This window comes from Zea mays, chromosome 2, assembly GCF_902167145.1.
Source record: "Zea mays cultivar B73 chromosome 2, Zm-B73-REFERENCE-NAM-5.0, whole genome shotgun sequence".
NCBI classification, from domain to species: domain Eukaryota; kingdom Viridiplantae; phylum Streptophyta; class Magnoliopsida; order Poales; family Poaceae; genus Zea; species Zea mays.
This window is the reverse complement of record NC_050097.1, coordinates 6,576,856-6,584,832: the sequence shown is the minus strand read 5'-3', so window position 1 is coordinate 6,584,832 and position 7,977 is coordinate 6,576,856. Positions and strand designations below refer to the sequence as shown.

Below are 7,977 nucleotides of genomic sequence, written 5' to 3'. Positions count from 1 at the left end.
CTTCGTCGCCGAAGGTCTTATAGGAAGAAGTGGTCCTCGGCTGAAGCTGTTTGTATAAGATAGCCGAAGGTTCCTCTTCGTGAAGCTTCGGCATTATAAACCGACTTAAAGATAGAATGACCTTTTAGTCCATAAAGGTCTGAGTCAATGTTGTAAGTTTTTATAAGAGGCATACTTGTAATTCCTCACAGGCTGCGTCCTGTGCCTATAAATAGTGAACAGTATTCCGTTACTGTTCACGCATTCTGATAATTGTAATCGCATCTCTCGGAATTCAACCTTTGCCAAGGCATAGGTATTATTGTATTTAATAATTCAATATAATGAATAAACATAATATAATTAGTCTATGATTTATTCACTCATCTTATGCCTTTTTGTATTATCTTATAAATGTCTGTTGAAGTTTTATTACGAAGGTTTAACTTCGTAATTATACTCTTTTCAACCTTCGTCCAAGATCCATTATCCCGAAGGGAATAATGTTTTAAGGACGAAGGACGTTGTTATTTAACATTTTATGTTGCCTTGCTCTTGATTCATAGCATTTGAGAGCAAGTCTCCAACACGTGCAACATGCCAACACGGTTTACAAAACCGATGAAAACCAGCGGTAAACCAGTCGGTTTACCGAAACTGCACGTTTTTTTTATTCAAAATTCGTTCTAAATTCAAAAAAATTGAAAAAACATAAAAACTGAAAACCAATGGTAAACCGTTTTTTGGACCGGTAAACCACCAATTTTTGCCGAGAAACTGGATTTAATGCCAAGATTGAGTTCCAATTTAGTCATTTAGTGGTCAATTTATGTATATTAGTCTTGTTTAATGTTATATGCTATATGTGAAGATAAAATTCGTAGCTCAAGTCCAGTTTAGATATTTAGTGGTTAATTTCGGTTTCATTTCCTGTCCAAGATGGATTCTGTAGCTCCAATTCTTCTAACTATCCGTGTGGACAAGACCCAAATTAAAACCCTTATACATGGCAATGGCAACCGCGACAGGGACCACCAGGCGAAGTACCACCATCGATCATGTATGAGTATGGAAACTATGGACCCCTCCACCGCCATATTCAAATATATATCTACCAGGACCATAATTCTTGTTTTCTCGCTAATGTATCGTTCTTGTGGATAAGTATTTATTTACCATTCTTGTTTACTCGCTCATATATTTTGTATAGACCTATCAATATCACTATGATTGAAACAATATCACGATCCTTCCAACATGGCTGAGTATTATCACTATGGCTCGAGCTGAACATGTGAGTATTGTGAAATAAGTCGACCTATGTGTCGTTGTCTCGTTGTAGAGCTGTAAAAAAACTTGTATTTGAGTATTGCGAAGTTCGCTGGTTGTTTGTTGCATGATAACTGGAGTTTGTGGTTGCATATGTATGTTATTTTGATGAACACATGTCGTGTGGATCACTTAATATTTACTGTGCAATGTGAATTGAGCAAACTATAAATAAATCCTATCAAATTTTTCTATTTTTTCTGTAAAAACAGTAAAAACCATTTCGTTTCATCGTTAACCAGCGGTATTTTGCCAGTAAACCGAGTTAAATTCAAATTAATTTGGCTTGGTTAAATCGGCCGGTTTTTATCGGTTTCTACTGGTTCTCGCACGTGAAACAGTTTTGTAAACCGTGCATGCCATAGACCGTGCCTCGGGCTATAGGCGAGGATGACGAACGCGTGGTCGCCGGAGGCAATTATCATTATGGGCTGCACACAACTGATCCATATTTCCTGGGCGGGCCTGACCGGGCCCATACAAGGCCCACATTAGTTTGCAGCAGACGTCATACTCATACCAGACTGCGTCACAGAACCGAGAACCCCTGCCCGGGCGCCCGGCGAGTTATTTGGAACAGTGATATCGCCAACATTGGGCTTCTGAAAATTAGTATCTCGAACAGAGCAATTGGAATTGTAGTATTATAATCCGTTGAACTTCGAAATTGTAGTATCTGAGTCGGTTTTAGCCCAGTAATCCTTATTGTTACGACAGTCCGTTTCTTGCAACGGATCCACGGGCGCAAAATCTCCAGAGCGCGAGAGTTCTACACGACCGTGCAGGAGCGGCGGTGGCGCTCGACGTGTGGACGTCCGAGCCGGCGGCCGTGCAGGAGCGACAACTTCTCGTCGTCGTCCGCCACCGCTGCCGCGGCTCCCTCCGTCCCGTCCGGCAAAACATCCAAGTCGGAGGTCGTGTCCCAGCTCCTGGCGCACGTGAAGCTCCTGCTCCGGCGCCGCGCGGCTGCCATGGCGGCGCTGGACGCCGGCCTCCCTGCCGAGGCCGTGCGCCATTTCACCAAGATCCTGGAGGCGCGGCGCGGCGTGCTGCCGCACCCGTTCGCCGCCGCGTTCCAGGCCGGTGGCCGTCCGGCCGACGCCATCGCGGACTGCAACCGCTCGCTGGCTCTGGACCCTGCCTACATCCCGGCGCTCCGTGCCCGCGCCGACCTCCTCCAGTCCGTGGGCGCGGTCGCCGACTGCCTCCGTGACCTCGACCTGAAGCTCCTGCAGGGCGGCGTGCGGTACTGAAAGAGCTAAATGTGCACCATGAGAAATCTGAAAGAGCTAAATGTGCTTGAATGCTCATCGCTTCAAAGGATGCCCAGCGGCCTTAGATTACTGACTAAGATCGAAGCATTGCCAAGGTATATTGCAACGGAAAAAATAGTAAAGCCGTCTTGGAGCTCCAGGGTCTAGAGAACATGTGAACACTAGCCGTGGATAATGTCGACAGAATCTCTAAGAAGGATGCCGAGAAGATGCAGCTTCAGAGGATGCACAAGCTCGAGCATCTGGCACTGCGTTGCAACACGAATGGTAAATGTACTAGCACTTCAAGAGAGGTGGTGGAAGACATATTCGACCACCTAAACTCTCGCGCTCTGAAGATTTTGCGCCCGTGGATCCGTTGCAAGAAACGGTCTGCCGTAACAATAAGGATTACTGGGCTAAAACTGACTCAGATACTACAATTCCGAAGTTCAACGGATTATAATACTACAATTCCAATTGCTCTGTTCGGGATATTAATTTTCAGAAGCCCGGTGTTGGCGATATCACGGTTCCAAATAACTCGCGCCCGGCTGCCCCTGCAGCTCTGCTCATGCCCCCCGCCCGTGCCGCCCAATTCCAAACCTTGGCTGCTCCCCACCGCTCCGCGCACGTCTCTCTGCGCCGCCGGTCCCCGGCTGCGCCCCCCTCTGCCGAGGAAGAGCACGGGCATGGCGGACGAGGCGCATCTTAGGTCTGCCGTGCCAGGCCCTTGGGCGGCGGATTACCGGGAGAAGGCCGTCCACTACTGCACTACACCATCAATATCGGTGATTCGGTGGAGTCCCTTTATGTCTTCTGTGCGTACACTCTTCCTGGTCCTAGCTTAGGAACTAGGAGCCGAGCTTATGCCATGGACCTTCTTCAGCTAACCCACCACGATTATACATTTTACTTGATGATTCTTCTCACAGGTGTGAGATTTTTTCCCCCCTGAACGGTCACAAGCAACTAGTCATCAGTAATCGAACGCCGAGCTCCTTTTGAGTCGTTTGCTGTTTTTTCCCCTGCAGCATTGGCCAACTGGTGATAATGTGATATGAGCATCAAGCCCGAGACCATTCAATGCGGCTTATGCGGGACCAAGCTTTGCCTTGTTGCTCAGGTGAGTGTCGTCGATGTAGCAAGGCTTTACTAGTCGAAACATCTTTATTGGTCTGTTTTGTAAGGAATCCGAGTGCTTCTGTGCTCTTGCAGTTCTCTGGATTAACATTGCAAACTGTGTTTACATACTGATCCGTGGTACTAGTATATACAGAACGTCTGCATGTTGACACTAGTACTAGTATATACTTTCTGCCTCACCCTATTCAGCAGTGGTCATAAAACAAAATTAATGCGGTTCTAACCTAAGGTACATGCGCTCGTGGCAAAGCTAAGCATCGAGGAGAGGATAATCTTTGTGCTTGTTTGCTTGACTCCTGAATGTGGACCTCAACCCCAAAGGTTATATGCGGATTGATTCAACCTGTTTACTATATATCCATGTTGGGAATAGTTCTACATTGTGTATAGGCAAGTATGATTTATATGGTTGAGGGTGCAATTACTAATGGGCTAGCATTTTGGGGGAGTGTTGGTCGAACGGACCTAAAGCCCGCTGCTACGCGTTCGGGCGCGTGTGACATGGCCCGATAGCCTAGATGTGTGTGCGGACAACCTGGCGACCGTGCCATGTGTCGGCGGTCCGGTTCCAACAATCCAGACCTTTACATGATCTTAAGTCAGTATGTCTTTTCTGTTTTTTGCTAAGGCATCTTAAGTCGAATGGGCCTTCTACGATCCTTCCAGAAGAACAGAATGATAAAAATAAAATTCCTGAGATCAACAGTGGCGATTTTGATCTAGATGCCTTAGCCGAAGCACTCGAACAATCGGCAACATTAGCATCTAATTCAAAGAAGAAGAATAAATCGAAGCATGCTAATGCTCCTGTAAAACGTCCTGTACTGAAGGCGCAAGCATGTGATCTTAGCATACCAGGTGTGCACAAGTTTAAAAGAACTCGTTACCATGCATGCAAAATCTGAATATCTGATTGTTTTGATCTGATAAAATCCTGTTGCAGTTCTTTCTTGTTTTACATATATTATGATAATTGATAAAGGTACCGTGGGATCAAATATCAGTGAGTTGGTTTTGGACAAAGAAACCATGGATGCCGCAAATGACGGAGAAGAAAAATGGGAAGGTGAAAAGTATGAGTACCATAAAGCTATTGGTGCTGACAGAACTTTTTCGAAATTCGAGAAACGATTATTAGACAAGATTGAATATGAGCATATCATTGAAGAATTTATTTAAAGGAACCCTAAGAGAATGAAGTTGTTCAAGTAAAATTCATACAATAAAGAGTTAAATAGGTATTTTTTTCATAAACTCCATTTCTATGTACTATATTACAACATTTTAATACTTACAATTATGTTTTTAAATAGTTTAGTATTTTATACAGGGCCTCATTTTCTCCTGGCATGGCCCTGTTGGTACTGGGGTGAAACCAGACATTGTTCATTGTATTCTTTTGTTTACAGTTCCCCACTCTGCACTATTGCAGTTCCCCACTCTGCACTATTGCTTAACTCTGTGTCAATTTACCGTAGAGCTGCTGCCCGTCCTCGTGCGGTGGAAAGCCTCAGAGCGGTCGGGGTGCAGCGGAGACCTAGCCAGGGCCAACTAAGAAACTATTCCTGATTGTGCATGTGATGCACAGTGTTTTCCAATTGTCAATAAGAGCTGTAAAGCAACCTGCAATTTTGCGGTATGTTTTGTGGCTGCTTCGTGCCCCAGTATCCTGCAGCCTGTCATACATAGCTCACACGATTTGGCCTATTGCAAGTTCGCACAGCAATACAGCATGATTCCAGGCTTGCGAGATGTTTGTCAGTGTGGCTATTCTTCTGGCTGCAAAACCATTTTTGTACCCTGTCTTTTTAGGTGCATGAATTGTGAGCTCCAATCAATCAAGGGTGGGCATGTTACGAGCATCAAGAGATATGATCCGGTATGTACTATGTTCTTGCGTTTTTGGCCTGTAAACCCACCAATCTCTCTCCCCCTCCCTCTCTCAAAAGGAAATCATTTTTATTGCTTTCTAGGGCCTGATAATAATAATTGCAAGAAAGCAGCATTTCTCTGGATTAAAGTACAACTATATTAAAGTGGCAAAACCGTACCGCAGCCGATATATAATGGAGCGCATAATTCATCGGCTGTATTATTCTCGTCGCCAACCCTACCTGCACTGACGCTGATGCTTCATTTGCAACTTGGCTCTCGGATCGCCCGGATGGTGCCAGCCAGGCTGCACCTGCACATAAATAAATTATTATCCATAATATTGTAGGTGTTTTTGCATCCATCAATCCATGTTTTCTCCGTTTGAAGAATCTGTACGTACGAAAAGGATGTGGATGTAGTATTATACACCACTCACGCCTGGCAATCTTTTCTTTGTAGCTGTGATGTGGTAAGTTCATCGGAAAAATAAATAAATGTCCCGGGGTTTCCTGTATATATATATATATATATATATATATATATATATATATATATATATATATATATATATATATATATATATATATATATATATATATATATATATATATAGGACCAGCATATATATGGTTTATTCGCCTCTTGTGATGGAGGTCTCCTTCACCGGGACTGTACGTCGGCGTCCGCGATGTCGGAGAGATCGAGAGAGAGAGAGAGAGAACGCGCGAACCAACATCTACGAAATGCGGCGCCTCGCCACTGGACGGGCCGGGTAAAACGCCTCCGTCGGACATGCGCCACGGTCTTGCTGCGTGCGGTGGTCCAATCCTAGGCTGCCTTGCCCCTTTGCGGACGCCGGGAAAGGGAGGGGATGGTCGCGATTGCGACTCGTGCGCACGCACGCCGTGCGGTCTGCGGGTGCGGTGGCCGGGCAGTGTGGGACGGGAAGAGCGCTGACGCGCGCAACGCCGCGTCGGCCCCGCGTTGCGTGGACGGACTGGACGCAGCGAATGGGGCGCGGGGCGGCGGCAACCGGGCGCGGTTAGAGATGGCAATGGGTACCCGAAACCCGATGAGTTTTTATCCCATTAGGGTACGGGTTTGGGTCAATTTTCATACCCATGAGTTTGTTAACGGGCATAAATCTGTACCCATCGGGTTTATGGGTACGGGTTTGTTCCTATAGTACCCAAATCCGTGAACCCGTGGGTTTTTTAAACCCGACCAAACCTAGTGCATATTGTCATTTTATTTTATAAACGAACAACAAACTTGTTATTCCTTATTTACTTCATATTTTTTATCAATTGGTGAATGTATCAGTAGTCGATGAGAGTGTTGCTTGCTTGATATTATAGTTTTTACTAGCGTTATATATGTGGTGGATGGATAACTTAGTGCAAGGTCACTTAATTATACAACTTATTATTTGTATTTCATTCTCTCTACTAATAATTTTTATACCAAATCATGAACTCGTTGTTCATTACATAGATTTTGGATCATGATATCATTAATCATTACGATACTTATTGATTATGAGAAAAAACAAGTATATTGGAGATGAAACCCGCGGGTAACCCATGGGTACCCGTTAACCCGATGGGTACGGGTTTGGGCAAAATCTCAAACCCGTCATGGGTACGGGTTTTTTAATGGGCATAGATATTTTTCACGGGTACGGGTTTGGGACGGTAAAACCCAGTGGGTTTGTACCCGTTGCCATCTCTAGGCGCGGCGCATTGACCCTGCCTTTCATTGATTCCTTCCTTCTTCCTCCCTCGCGTCGCGTCGCGGCTCTGCTCGGCCGCTCACCACGCCTTGACTTGCCGAGCCTAGCCGAGGTGCGCCGGCTCAGTGGCTGCCGGCCGCCACGCGCAGCGTAATTGTGCGGGCTTTGGTGTGCGTGGACGCTTCCGTCCCCATTCCGAGGACGGACTGGATGGACGAGCGCTAGCCGATCGGTGGTTTCCCCTACCCTACCTGCTACTGGCGTCCACAGCCACAGTGACTCAGCGAGGGCACGGGCACGGGCACTCGCTGTCCCTCCGAGTTCCGAAAGGTGACTCTGCGCCGGTCCTGGCGCGCGCCACGCCAAGGCTCGTACGTTCCGCCGGCCCGGGGGTCCATCTCGCGTCGCCTGATCGGTGTCCATGATTGGGGGCGGCCTCCAGCGAGCTGGCCACGTCGATCCCGACAGATCTCTCACTGTAAGGACACAGTCGGTGCCACCCGTCGTTTTCATATGATTGTTTGTCTGCCACCGCTAGCGCTAGCACCAGCAGCGATGAACGATGATGATCTTTCAGGCCCACCGTAGACACCTTCTTGCCACTGTAAAGGACACTTCTTGTGTGATATTCGTCGTATACATAAAAATGTGGCAATTCTATTG

The 7,977-nt window shown here is 46.4% G+C and overlaps 1 long non-coding RNA gene across 4 annotated transcripts; it reads left to right on the top strand.

Moving 5' to 3' along the window:
• The first annotated feature begins 3,118 nt into the window (after nt 1-3,118).
• Nucleotides 3,119-6,081, top strand: LOC103645867 (uncharacterized). 4 transcript variants are annotated; one of them, XR_561859.4, is made up of 3 exons: nt 3,119-3,496; nt 3,596-4,565; nt 4,690-5,573. It is a non-coding gene; the product is annotated as an uncharacterized lncRNA (long non-coding RNA). The 4 variants fall into 4 exon arrangements; XR_561857.4 differs by adding an exon at nt 5,681-6,081 and having other exon boundaries at nt 3,120-3,496; nt 3,596-5,586; XR_561860.4 differs by having other exon boundaries at nt 3,120-3,496; nt 3,596-4,945; nt 5,186-5,573.
• The last annotated feature ends 1,896 nt before the right edge of the window (nt 6,082-7,977 follow it).